Source organism: Notolabrus celidotus, chromosome 14, assembly GCF_009762535.1.
Source record: "Notolabrus celidotus isolate fNotCel1 chromosome 14, fNotCel1.pri, whole genome shotgun sequence".
Lineage (NCBI taxonomy): Eukaryota > Metazoa > Chordata > Actinopteri > Labriformes > Labridae > Notolabrus > Notolabrus celidotus.
Window position 1 is genome coordinate 11588851 of NC_048285.1, and position 14558 is coordinate 11603408.

At 39.0% G+C, this 14558-nt stretch overlaps 1 long non-coding RNA gene across 1 annotated transcript in view; it reads right to left on the bottom strand.

Moving 5' to 3' along the window:
* LOC117825927 overlaps window positions 1-11351 on the bottom strand; it is a 33746-nt gene extending 22395 nt beyond the window's left edge. Inside the window, exon 1 of the long non-coding RNA XR_004633939.1 lies at window positions 10972-11351. This is a non-coding gene — a long non-coding RNA (uncharacterized LOC117825927). The remainder of the gene's footprint in view (window positions 1-10971) is intronic.
* Between the last annotated feature and the right edge of the window lie 3207 nt (window positions 11352-14558).

Sequence of the window (14558 nt, forward strand, 5' to 3'; positions counted from 1 at the left end):
CAAAAGTGAGCTAGTATAAAGAAGTTTCCTCAAAAAAGTATTTGACGGATGCTATTTTTAAGTTTAGTTTAAGTTAAGTTCTACATAGACTGTGAAATAGTTGAACAGAGCAACTCATATAAAGTTCAAATACAGGCAACTGCAGACCCCCTAGTACCAACCGTTTTCCTTTGTTCTGTCTCAACTGGCTTATTAGCTTCCTTCACTTTCACTGGCTCACTGTGTCCCAGCTAGCCGGGTTTACCCAACACAAACAACTAAAGTATGAGGGAGTGGGAGGCTCCTGCAACTCACAGTAATGAGGCAACACACCGAGTCACATCACACAATGTGACACAGTGCCAGATGAACAAAGTACAAAGGCCTAAAATTGAGGTGAGTCACAAACCAGTGAATGCTGACCTTAAACTAGATGCTATTTCAGGCTCTTTCAGATGACTCTCCAGCTGTTGTGGCCTCAAGCCTGATACCTGACCGCTCCTGACTTTGAATTGGCCTGGTTATATACACAGGAGCTGAAAAAATATAAAAACATATGTCATTTGCATATGTTAGAGATTTACACAAGGCATTTGGAAAACTATACAAAGGAATCCTAGACTCAGTGTCTCCAGTTTTGACTTCATGTGGTCTGTAAAAATGTTTTTTTTTTCTTATACCTGATTGTTTCACTAAAATTACAGCTAAATTAATGAAATTTATATTTTTTTTACAGTTCATTTATTTCTCTTTTTATTTCTGCACAATGGGTTAAAGACATTCACTAAATGTAGACAAAACAACAAAAATGATGGTACACTTCTGTTTGTTTGAGTTCCAGCCATATAGAACAACTATCAGACACATGACCCAACACTAGAGGTATTGAGATACACTAAGCTCATGAGATGATATCAAACGGTAACCTCCAGTCTCAAAATATGAAGACCATGTGGAAGTGTCATAAACTGCAATTCATCAATCGTCCACTTGAGGCTGGCTGCAAAACACTGGAAACCACAAACACACCAATTAAAAAAAGATGATCTTTGCAGCATAAATAAAAATGTTTACAACCTGGTTCAATAAAACGTTTAGGTCTAAGTAGCTAATTTCTCTATCGGCACATACTGTACGGGGGGAGGGGGGATTTTTTACAGTTCGGAAGATATTAATATTACGAGTTTTGCCCATTTAAGGACATGACTGACTTGACTGACAGGCGGGAACACTGTTGCTGTTGGCTAGGAGGCTCAAAGCCCGCCTCTTTACCTCACAATAGCTCGACAGAAGTTAGGCTGAGTTCAGCATTACCAATATGGTGACAGTTGGCTTCAACAGCACTAAGGAACCAATGGGTGACATCAGGGATACTACGTCCATTATTTATACAGTCTATGGATGATACACAATATTGGCTATACGAGACGAGGCAAGACAAGATTTATCAAGAAAACTTCAAGGATATAAATGACTGGAAAAATAGTGTTTCATTCACAAGAAAGTAAATAAAAACAAAACAATTTACTTCCATTTTGAAATGTTTTAACAATCCATCATCTTGTAATGAATGTCGCTTCAGTTCTTCTTTATAAGTATGGATTGCAAAACGCAGTAAAAGACAAACAATGTAAGAACTGTAAAAGTGTCATCACTTAAATGTTAGTCTGAGTTGCTTATGAAAGACGAAGGGAAGTTTTTTTGTCCACCCAAGCAGTACTCTCCCCTTGAACAGAATTTTGAATTATCTAGTCCATACATAATAAGTGCATTCTCTTAAACACCTGCGTTTCAGATTGCTTACCTACCCGTTTTTTAAAAGCTGTGTTCCATTTGCTTGGTCCAGATATTTAGACTATCATTATCTGTCTTGTGTCTCTTCCTCCTATTTTGCTCAAGTTTACCCTTCTTAAAAGAAACCCTTTCCTGATCTCTCTATTTAAAGTAATTATAGACCCATCTCTACTCTGCCGTTTTTATCTAAGATCCTAGAGAAAGTTGTGTCCATTCAGCTGATTTATTTTATGAATGATAATCAGATCTTTGAAAAATTTCACTCCCAACTTAGTGCTGAGACAGCTCTGGTAAAGGTCTCCAATGATTTATTGCTTGCAGCTGATTTTAGCTTGTGCTCTATTTGAATGCTCCTTGACCTCAGCTCAGTCTTCAGTACAGTGGACCACAAAGTCTTAATCAGCCATCTGAAATATTCTGTTGGGATTAGTGCTGTGGCGCCGCACTGATTCATTTCCTATCTATCAAACAGGTCTTTTTCTGTAATGCTTGGAAATGCCGCCGGTGCTCCTCTCTCTTGCGGAGTCCCCCAGGGGTATATTATAGGTCCGGTCTTATTCACTGCTTCCCTGCTGTAGACATTCACTGCTACACCACACTCAGCTCTATGCCCCCTTAAAGCCTGGCACCACTGATATTTCTCTCATTATATCCTGTCTGACTGAAATCCAGAATTAGAGGTCTAAAAATGTTCTACAGATGAATGATTCCAACATTGAAGTCATAGTCATTAACCCCTATGGCCCAAGTTCTAGCTACATTAATAATATCTTCTTAAAACCCACTTCTACCACCAAGCTTTTTCTTGATCACTTACTCTGTAATTGTCTTGTTTACCTTGCATTATTAAAGTACTGGATCGTTATTTTTTTGTTGTTAATGGTTTTTATTTGTTTAATTATTTAAAAATTAAGTAACAGGAGAAGAAGAATGCTAACTGCAGTAAATAGCAAAAGAAGAAGAAAACATTAGTGAAGGTCGCTGTGATTTTCTCCGTCACTGAATCTCACACCACTACACTCCAGAGACTGAGCATGGCTGTAAAATATAAACATACACGCCACACCACGCCACAGAAACACTGACAGAAAGATCGAGACAGAAACTGTCAATGCCCGCTATTAGCTGCACCTTGTCCTTCTGCTGGTTAACTCGACTGCCACACAAATGGCCTGTTAAGGGGACAAGTGGATGTGTGTGTGTGTGTGGGGGGGGGGGGTCATTTTGACCAATGACATCTTTATCTGACGGACAATCAGGCGTGATACAAACCAGCTAAGGCACACCCTGGATCTTGCAGATGACTACAGTGCCTTGGGTTTGCACACAGATTAATAAGTTAAAAAAGAGAACTTGGACTCGGAGTGATAGACTGGTTGCTACTAGCTTTTAGGATCCAGTTCCCTCAAATAGCACAGCCATCTTCAGCTGTGGACTGCACCAGCAGCCTCCACTTCATGACAGAAAGTGTCAAAGAATCATCACATGCAGGTGGAGTGTGAAGTAACCAGCTAGCCAGTCATTCAGACAGTCAAGTCTCCCAGACTAGCAGATGATTTTGTTGGACACTTCTCTTTTGGCTGCCAGAATCACCTGCTGCTCTGGCCTCCAGGCTGAAACTCTTCTCCGGGCTGTTTTTTTTTTTTTTTGACATGTTCCTGTTGTTGTGTCTGTCCTTTCACTGCTCTGCATGGTATAATAAAGAACTTCTCTCTCTGGATTTTTAACCCCATGGCCATCCTGAAGGAGTGACACTTAAGAGAGATGCTTATACTTTATCCCATATGATGTATATTTATATATCTGTGGCATAAATAACGCTTTTTAAGGAAACACTACACACAACATTATTATCATAGCCCAACCAAGCAAACTGTACAAGCACTTACATCTAGGTCGCCCTTACTTTATCCCAAGGTGCAGTTTACCTTTTATGTAAAGCTTTGGAAGAAGAGAGGACAATCAGATCAGCCTGGAGACATTTTATCCACAGTGAATTGGTCACAAGGTTCATCAGGAGTGTTATTTCGGAAATCCTCTGTGGCATTCCTTCGATAATCAGCAGAAAAGCATTCAGCTTCTCAAGAGAGCTTTTTCACACTAAAGTAAAACATTAAAACATGAGAGACAGGTCTTGAAATGTTTTAGGATTCATATGCTGCAGACTCAATAATGTCCCAGAAAAGCGATGGAGTAAGAAAAATCAAGATGATGACAGTTTAGAACCTACAGCGAGAAATTCCTCTGCATCGACAGCACTTCTTTTTAATACCTCCTAACACTCCTCTTCAACTTGTCACGTCTTTCTTTTTTCCCTCTTTGCTTTGAGACATGCTCTTGAGCTGACTTATTAAAATTAGCAGAAAAAAGAATCCATTATTCTTTGAATATACTATAAGACCGGCCAATTAGGCTGCAGTGGGTGCGAACGTTAGCCTGAGAAGACTTAGTGAACACCCAGCTTTAAATCTACCATTCAGATCAGGAGTGTCTGTCTCATTGGCATGACAGTACTTCTATTTAATTCCTCAGCTATTAGCTGAATCAAATAAAGCCTTTTCTCAGCTCTGTGCCATCCTCAGTTGACCTTTCACTTCTGACTTCTCCTGTTTATAGATCCAGATGTAAAATAAAAATGACAACTGATGTTTTTTTTCTGTATTATTAAGATGATGTAAAAGCAGAAAATGACTATGACATGACTGAACCAATGAAAAGTGAGCAGTCTTTGAAGCTGTCAGTTTTTAATGAGAAGTCTGGCATGGCGCTCCTTATTGTTATCATTGAACACCATCAATTATTGACATCTAGGCCAATGGAAGATAAAAGGACATTTCAGACTACTCCTTAAGCGACGGGGGCGTTATTGAAAGACGCCACACATCTTCACTTTCACTCCTAACTTCTCTTTGAGATGAAACTTTTCAAACATTTATGTTTCCTTTACCCATCCTCTGAACATCAGGGTGTAAAATATACCGCTGGAACTTGTGTTTTACTTGGTATAGTGGGGAGTCTGAGTTGTTGCTGCTCATAGTATCACATATTCACCACGATAAGCCAAAAATCCATCCGCATGTTGTTACAAAGCCAGTCTGAATGATAAGAACAGGAAGAGCCAAGCTCAGTTAGCTAGAGAAATTACAGGCCAATGTCAGACCGACCTGGCATTAAGATTTAACGCATGTCAGCGCTGACAAGCAGCGATTGTATCCAGTGCTGATGTGTCCACAGGCTTGGCGAGGCAGCTGGATGAGATGCCAGTCCTTTTCTTTTCAAGCCTGTGGTCTATATTTTGCCAGACACACTGCCATCTGTGAGCTGTAAAATACACAGCGTTCATACTTTTAAGAGACATTACATGATTTGTTAAAGATTTTGTTGTTGCAGAGCAGCCTGGCAGTCGTTTATGAGACCACAGCTCTGTGAAATTAAAGTGTTTTGGGTCTGTTTTTTAAGATGCAATTAACATATCTCTTCCAGGAGGGGGATGTTTTTGGCCTCATTCTGCAGCCTGTTCCTCTGTTAGTTGGCAGGAGTGAATCTGGTCAGAAGTCAGGCTAAGGGCTGAGGAAGAAGAGAGTCTCTGACAGCACTCAGATCAAGTGAAATGCAGATGGTCTGTTACTTTTTTCTTTCAATTTTTAACGCCTCAAGCATGAAGAACTCAGAATCTGATCATCATTCTTGCGGCGTCGTACTGTGAAACCCCCTACCCTCCACACTTCCTCCTCTTACCTCCCTGAATCCCCCTTGTAACCCTCCCCCTTCTCTTTTACTTCACTCTTACGCTCTCCACACAATCTCTCTATATCTCTGTTTCCTCATCTAACTCCCTTTTATACCCTCCGATGGCTGTTATATACTGATGTGCGATGTGACCTTTCAAAGAGCGGAGATGACAGGACCTGGGCTTTGATCTCTGCAAGGTATTTTATCCCAGCATCCATTTTGGCGGCGTAGAGATGACGCTGCGATTCTACAGATGCAGCCCTGGATGTTAAAGGGCTCATAGGGGACCACGGCTACGGTGTCCATGAGAGACAACTCTGTACTCAACTTGCTCTCTGTGGCTCGTTGCTTTTACTGTGGACATTTGAAAAGTTCATAGGGTTTAAGACAAGCTGAAAAAATACTTATCACTCCTTTTACGGCAAAATCGAAAAGGAATTTCATCTCAAAAATGAAGTAAGAGCAGTACTTTAAAGCAAAAAAATCTCCCCGTAAGTGAAAGGGTTTTGAGTGCCTTAAGGTAAAAAATATTTCAGGTAGTGAAGCTCAACATCTTCTGGTTTAATCACCATCTGTGGCCTGTAAAACTGTGTTTTATATTCCTGCAGCCTGGATACTGAGTGCTCTTAGAACTTTACAGTGTGCAGGACGGTCCTCCTCAGCTTCTGACCACAGAACTTGGCAACAGCCTTACTGCATCCGACAGGCAACAGCAAAAAGAGTGTCAGTGCCAATGTGCACAACTATGACAGTTTGAAATATAGCAACAGTAGCCAAGAGAGGCGTATAATATGTCACAATATTTTACCCAGAAGATGTTACTGTGATCCAGCTGAATTTTTGTAAGCCACATGCCACCGTCACCCACAAGCATAATAAGCTAGCATCAAGCTAGACCAGGACCTTTTTGATAGCTTTTCCCCCTCATTACATCATAAACAGTAATTTCAAAATAAATAGTGGTACACTATCAAATAAATAAACTTTGTGAGTGCTGGTTTGATTGAATGAGTTCAATAAATGTAAGACAAGTGACTAGGTGGGTGGCATGACTCCTTGGCAAGAAATATTAAAGCTACAATAGGCTGAGCTCAAGTGGTGCGCAGGATTGCAAATTCCACATGGCAAAAATAGATGGTACTAAAAAGAGCAACACAGCTGCACCGACACTGGACATTGTGGGGTTTGCCAAGCACAATGGGAACTGTCAAGCAGGAAGACAGTTTAAGCTTTTTCCCCTCTGAGAGCTCTCAAAAAATGGACATCCTATGCATGACTGGAACTGTATGGAACAATACAAATAATAATAGTAATAAAAAAGATTTAATTAAAAACACAAAAAGAGCTGTGTGTCATCTGCATAGCTATGAAACTTGATGCCGTGCCTCCTGATGACACTCCCAAGAAGTAACATATAAAAGTTAAACAGAGAAGGACCTAAAATTGAACCCTGGGGAACACCGCAATTAATCTTATAATGTCTTGATGACTGACATACTGACATAAAACCTTAGACTGGAATCAGGAAAAAGAAAATAGGAAATTTATCAAAATAAATGTTTTTCTTATTAGAGGGCAGGAAATTAAGGAATAAACATACAATTTCCCAATCAAGATGACTAAATATGTTTGTCATCAAATCATCACATTTAAGGAAAATTTGAAGCAAAATTAACCTGACTTCCCTTGAGTGTATTTGCATCATTAAAACGCTGTTTCACATATCATCAGTCGTTCATGACAATCAAAAACTGTATAGTTAACTACTGAATGCATTTTGATACATTATCATGTTCAATGTTTTTAAAAAGTGAAAGATATCTTCCATTGAATTCCCTCAAGGCCTGAACCATACTGCAGTACAGTATCCTTGGAAATCTACCCAGAAGGTACAACTGCAAATAGTCCCACTCCAGGCAGTAAAGTTAGATGTCTAGAGTATATCCCGACATGACACATACATAAAGCTCTATTTTTGTAAACCCTGCAGCTCAGCAGAGAACACAGTCAAGTGCAGGCAGAGCTCTATCGAGATCACACGTCAGCTCATGTAAATTAAAGAAAGAAAAGTGTAAAGATGAAGAAAACATGAAGAAGAAGTATTGTATATGGGTTATATGGGTGTGCCATTACTAAATGACATGTCCACCATGTAGTGGAAGACAAGTGTACTGAGTTTTAAGCTCCCCAGAGCTGGTGGTTGGCAGATCACACCACACTGGAAGCAGTCTTTCAGCAATGCGGTTCTCCTACTGTGCATCTAAAGAAAATACCATTACATGAGTTTGACAGTGTCTCTTAAGCTTATGAAAATAAGTCACTATATACATGCTGCAAAGACTCCGGTTTATCAGAGTAATAGAAGTTCTCCCTAAAATGCCTTAAATATCACATTCTGATGAGGGATAGGCAATGATTTTCGAATACACGTTCACTTAGTAAAAATCAAAGAGTTACTTGGAATATTTTTTTCATTTTAAAAATAAAATGTTTCATTGTTTTTACCAGTGCCTGGTTGTAATACGGTATTCCTGCCAGATAGTGGCTATAGAGGGTCTTCAAGGTGTTTGCTCATCGCATTAAGTGACAGAAGAAGAAGAATGCTAACTGCATTAAATAGGAAAACAAGAAGAAAACATTAGCTACAGTCGCAGCGGTTTTCTCAGTTTCTGAACCTCACAATACTACACATGTATTTCCAGAGACTGAGCATGTCTGTAAAATGTGAACATATATGCCACATCACAGAAACACTGACATAAAAATCAACACAGACGATGTCAGTGCCCGTTACTAGCAGCACACAGTCTTGCTGCTGGTTAACGCGACTGCCACATAAACGGGACGTTAATGGGACAGATATGGCATGCCAAGGTCTCAAATTGCCGCTATGTTGTCACGTTGCCCTAATTTAACATTAGTTCATTCACTAATGACCTAAAAGGAGAGGAAAACAAAAGACAGACTTCTATAGTTACAGGGGGATAAAAATCAAAAAGGTGCTTCTCGTATTCATGAGGATGTAAATGGAAATGTTGCATTTACTTTGGATTATAACAGCCAAGTTGACTTAATATAAGGATGCTGAAGAGTTTCCCACTGCAATAGAAGCAGACTCTGTAAAGTCCAGGATGCCATTCTGTGGCAGAAGAACAAAATCATTTTTTAATCAATAAAATTAAAGCCAAATAAACACTCGATGACAGTATTATTGATTTATGTAGTAAGCAGCTGGGTTATAAGGCAGATGATGTAGCAAAAATACACTTACATCAACCCTGTCAGGATGGTTTTGCACTATATTAACCCCCTTACTGTACATCACCCCTTACATAACAAGTGACTCCCTTGTTTAAACAATACAGAACCATAAACTTAAGTTAATGATGACATTTGAGGCAGAAAAAAGACTAGCACGCTGTTCTTGTTTACAAAGTGCAGAAAGAGGAAAATAGCATTTAGTGAGGGTGTTACTTTACCAAACTTGAAGCAGCTGTCAGGAGCTGTTACGCCCTTCTTTTACCACACTCCCCAGCCATAATAGCACTGACAGCCCCATGACGTTCAAAGGATTTTACAACTTCTCGAGCAGAAAGGGTAATATGATCACAAGCGGTTGTGATGCTTGACCTTTTTAATATAATATCATGCGTGTAATGCCTAATGGGGCACGACAGGATTCAAACAAAGGGCGCAGATAAGAGCATTGCAGCCATAATTGAAGCAGTTACATTGATGGGTGTGAACTATGGCTCTGCGCCGGACTTACAACAGCCAGTCTTCTCTACTGCTGTATCAATTACGAGGAGCTAAGAAGAGGGAAACTCAATGATCCACAACGCACGTCCTTTCTGAAATCAATTTGGATACTTTGCTCGGACATTTTCTGAAGTGTCTTCAACCTTTACGCACAGAAACTTGAATGAAAAACTAAACTATTTAATGCATTGGAGCCTAAAATAAGGTAAAATAATCCACCTCCCTTTTTTACAGGTTACTCTTACTGTAGTGTTAACATAGCTAAAAGATAACAGAGTTTTAAGCCCCATCTAACATTACACTGATACAGAGCGTCTTATCGTACGAGGCCCTTTATCTTGAAAGTTAGGTCCACATATTCTCTCTACAACAGCTTTCTGATCTGTCCTCAGTTGACACATTCAACCAGATGTGCATATAACGCTTTAACAGGTGCACACACACACACAAACACACACAAAGATAACAGCCTGTAGAAGCAGCATGGCAAGTTTGAATAAAGATTCACAGAATGGTTATAAAGTAGAGAGCACTAAATGATAACATCCTTGCACTTTTAGCATGCATTTAGTGTATGCACGTAGCATAATGCACGACTGAACGTATAACTATGTGTTCAGGAAACAAAAGACTGTTTCAGCAGTGTGTCAGGAGTGAAGTCATCACCCAATGTGACATTTTAACAGGCATACTGGACATCGGTGGTATGGGCTTTTTAACTCAACTCAAACTTTATTGTCATTCATCTGGATAGCTTGTATACAGCTGAACAAAACTGCGTTTCCCTATGGCAGGTGCAAAGCGGTGCAAGTGCAATGAAATGACGGACAAACAACACAACAGACAAAAAAAACAAAATAAAAAAATAAAAAACATCAACACAAGGACAGACTAGAACAGGGCAGAGTGAATAGATATAGATAAAACTGAATAAGTGAGGTAGTACAGGGTGCAAATGTTGCAATAAATATTGAATAAATAATTCAGCTAAAATATTGAAATGAAATAAATAGACAGCAATAAATAACTATTAAAACTCAGAAGGCACAGTGCGATCAATCACAGTGTATGGTGGGACGGGGGCTGTTGGGAATCAGTCTGAGATGGTGGGGGTTGTAGAGTTGGAGGTGAATGGGAAGAGCAGCAGAAGCATCGAAGCTTGGGGAAAGAAGCTGCAGAACTTTATTGTTTTTGTTTTAAGGTGTACAAAACTCATGATGTCCAATAATCGAACTAAAGTCAGACTTTCTGTGCACAAGCCTTGCAAGAGAAAATACTATGTTCACATCTAGTTCGTTATTAGAGCATACATTAAAATTATGATTATATAGTTTAAATGTTATACAAATAAAATATGTCAACAATATTCGAATTACACAAGAAACCTCATGATTCATTATGTAATAGAAGCCTCAAAGGCAAATCTCATGCAATCAACAGGTGACTGAGCAAATTAACAAACTGTTCAATTTTTGCATCCAAAGTCCTTCAACCTCTTGATCCCAACACTGTCTATCTAAGTAATTCAAAAGTTTGACCATTCAGGCAAACAAGGTGCAGCATAACCCCAGAAAATCTTTCTGCATTGCAAGGAGTGAAATACGCACAGGCAGCCATGGCAGGCCTTTCAACAAACACAGAATAAACCAGCAGCAAAGACACTAACATTCATAAAACAGACAGCATGATGGAAATTATATCACTTACGTTTTTGATGTCCAAGTCATCCCTTTTCTTTCATGGATATGAAGGGCCCAATGTTGCTCCATTTGTTTGTTTTGCTGACAGTCCTCATCGCACAGCTGTTAGCTTCTATGTCTCCCATGCGCATTTAGCATGTATGATTCTCAACTCTGCTGAGCAAGCTATCTATGTTTCCAGATAAAACCAAACGGTGAAGTTGACTATTCCTTGTTTGTTTTGAGTCAAGGCATGCCCCTCGGTTGTTTTCAGGTTTCTTCAGCGGAAAATTCAGTCCAAAATGATAATAAAGTTCGTTGCAAAGGGACCGTGAGCGCGTATGAGATCTTGATTGATTGATTTGAATCAGGTGTGCAGTTCACCTGACGCGTAAACTTAGGGGTGCAATGCCATCTTTGACCACAGACTGACACTTTATAGAAAGAGGAGGCGCTGTTTCACACATTTTCATACAGAATATACTAACAGAAAGTACTAAACAATAACAGTTAGATGAGTTGGTCCATTGAAAGCGTTTATTTTCTTTTACTGTACGACTCTGATAGTTATCCTGGATGATCTGGGAATGCTGCCCTGCATGCATTTCATGTTCATGTTTGTCAGTCTGTCAGGAGTGCAAAGCTGTATTCCTTGCGTGCATCATTTTCTGTCATCATTTACTTATAAATGAAAATAAAAAAATTTGAAACATGTGTATGCATAAAGACAAACTCTGCAGAAGTTTCAGCAAGAAGTAAAATGTGCTGACATAGACCTTCTGAAATATGCTGACATATAGGGTTTGATTAGCTTTAAGACACTTTAGTTATTGATGTGAAGTTACACAACCTTTTTCCTCTCTACGTGTGTTAATATATATGGGATTAACTGTTAAAAGCATGGAATAAAGTGTGCGTTTTTCATGTTTTGATTTCAAATTTGCCTGTTTGTGTAGTGGTCTTTGTGTCCATGGGCTCCATTGGTTGTTTTGCATCAACCTTAACTCACACCGGTGATTAATAAAAGATGTGTTCTACTAGGTAGGGGTGTGTCGCAGTGTATAAATGTGTATGTGTGTGTCGGGAGAGAGGGACTGCAGCAGAACCTGGGGACTTAAAATCTAGGTCATCAGTGTGAGAGAGTGAGCACGAGAGGAAGTGGAAGAGAGAGGTATATTATAAAGACAGCCAGAGAGAAAGCAGTAAAACAACAAAGGCAGAGATTATCAGGGAAGGGGAGGCAAGGTTTTGAGTGACAAAGATTAGGAAAAGATGTTTTTTAGAAGATGAAATTCTGCATGTGACCAAATCCAAATCACTTTGGGTATTACTTGCATTTGGCAGCAGTGGTATCATCACAGCAGGGAGACTCTATGAAGCTCTGGATCTACATTTTAAGTCTTTCATATTTTAAGGACAACCATATATGTTTTGCCAGGATTGTAAATGCAGCTGTGTCATATGGAGTTTTAAACAGCTCTTCTTGTAAGCAAATAAAATCCTGTATGTATTTCTACTTTTTCTTCTACAAGAAGTCTTATTGACGTGGGTTCAAAAATACTGTTTCTAAAGTATTTCATTTCAAACCTTTTTGGTTCTAATCCTGAAGGTGGTTAAATTTTCCTCACATGTTTCTATTGGACTCAGCTATTTATATGTTTTCACTGTTGAACAAATAATTAACGTGACATTCATCAAGCTACATATTTCATTTGTCTTCTGTTCCTTTTGTTAACCCTAAAATATAAATCTGGTTCATTGTCATTTTAAACGGTAGTTGTGCAGGTTTCTATGTTTATGACAATGTTTTTAAAACATATTATGCTGTGCTTGACCCAGACTTTTGTCTGTCTAATCAGATTTTGCTATTCTACATGAAGTGTGACTATTCGTTCCCCTTCCTTTTGTTTCAGCACTACACTAAACTCTGATACAGCCTAGTCTGTTATACTTAACACGGTGACAATTTTACATTTCTAACCTCTTCTTTCTGTTTCAATACACCACCTTTGTTCTGATAAAGTGAAAAATGATTTCTTATTTATGTAGTGTGCATAAGTTACCATCAGCTGTTCTTGCAGCTGCAGTAAAGTGGATCCTTCTAAAGAGCACAGAGGACACTTGACTGATAACTTTGATTGGTTGAATTTGGGTTCTCGGTAGGCTAACTTCCGAAGGTGGTTCACTTACACCCATGTGTATCATGAATTTAATTCATACTGAATGCTTAAACTTGTGCATGGATGTACCTGGTTTTAAACACATAAGTATCGTTTGGTTACCTTACTCAACTAACCCTGAAGCTATCATCAACCTGACAAATCAAGCCAGAGTTACTGTGAGCCTTGTTCATATAAACTGGGTGGTGTTAGCAACATATGACCTATGGCAAACATAAACAAGTCTCCCATCATATTTTATACACTCAGAGAAAGCCGTGATACAAGAGAGAAATATTAATAAGTTAAACATAATCAAGACTTTAATCAACACTGCTGCATTAGCAAATGAAAGAACTGACAGACATGAAAAAACATTGTGAGTCAACGCATTATTATGACTTATTATATCACTTTCACATCATTAGCCTGATAGATCTGATCATAACGACTCCTATTTATTCTCTTTGATTGACTTTTTAGCTCTGATTTATTCTTGTATAACACAACTTAAAGGCCTTGATGTTAACCTATTTTAGTGTCAGCTGAACTATAAGGTATATCATTAACCTTCATTACTTTATCTCATATGTAAAATAATATAAGTGTGTACAGTGTTTTGCCGGTCTCTCTCCCCACTCCCCTCATGATTAGCTCACAGAGCTCCACAAACAAGCAACATGATTGTTCAGTTGGTTGAGTTTTCTGCATACTGATCTCTTACCATTTACTCTGATAAGCTAGCCCCGGTGGGAAGTTAACCACCTTTGCCGTATTGAAAAACCTGACGCTAACCATGAAGTTTTCTCAATAACCACAAATCCTGCATCAACTGATTGGCAATTCTTGTTGCTATTGGCCGCAATCTGTTTTTCCTGAATTTTCAGACTCAGTTGGTAAAGTTTACAGCCTGCCATGCTCTTGATCCTACGATGCTGTCACGTTACACTCTCTGTAGTTTAAGAGAGAAGAAACAGAAGTTTCACAGTACCTCAACTACCCAAGGCCCTGAAAATAACACGTCTGAATTTTTAAATAAAGTGGTGTTCCACAGAGAATATTATTCTAACCACCCAGTTATAAAATATTGTTCTCTCTTTGTGATTTATTTTTATCCTTCTGGCTACTTTTTATTCATTTATTCTCACACAAGGCTGGCTCGCAAAGGAGACTCCAGCCTCAGTGGAATCATCTTGTTAAAATACGAATACTTAAAGGAAGAAGAACAAAAAAAAAAAAAACATGCATTGTCTTAGCTGGCAGTAAATGTATTCTATGGAGGTTTTTGCAGCAGATTGTTTTTAATTGGCTGTCCAGATCATGGCACTGTTTTTCCTGTATCACAGGGAGATGTAGCCAAACACACACACACACACACACACAAACACACACACACACACACACACACACACACACACACACACACACACACACACACACACACACACACACACAC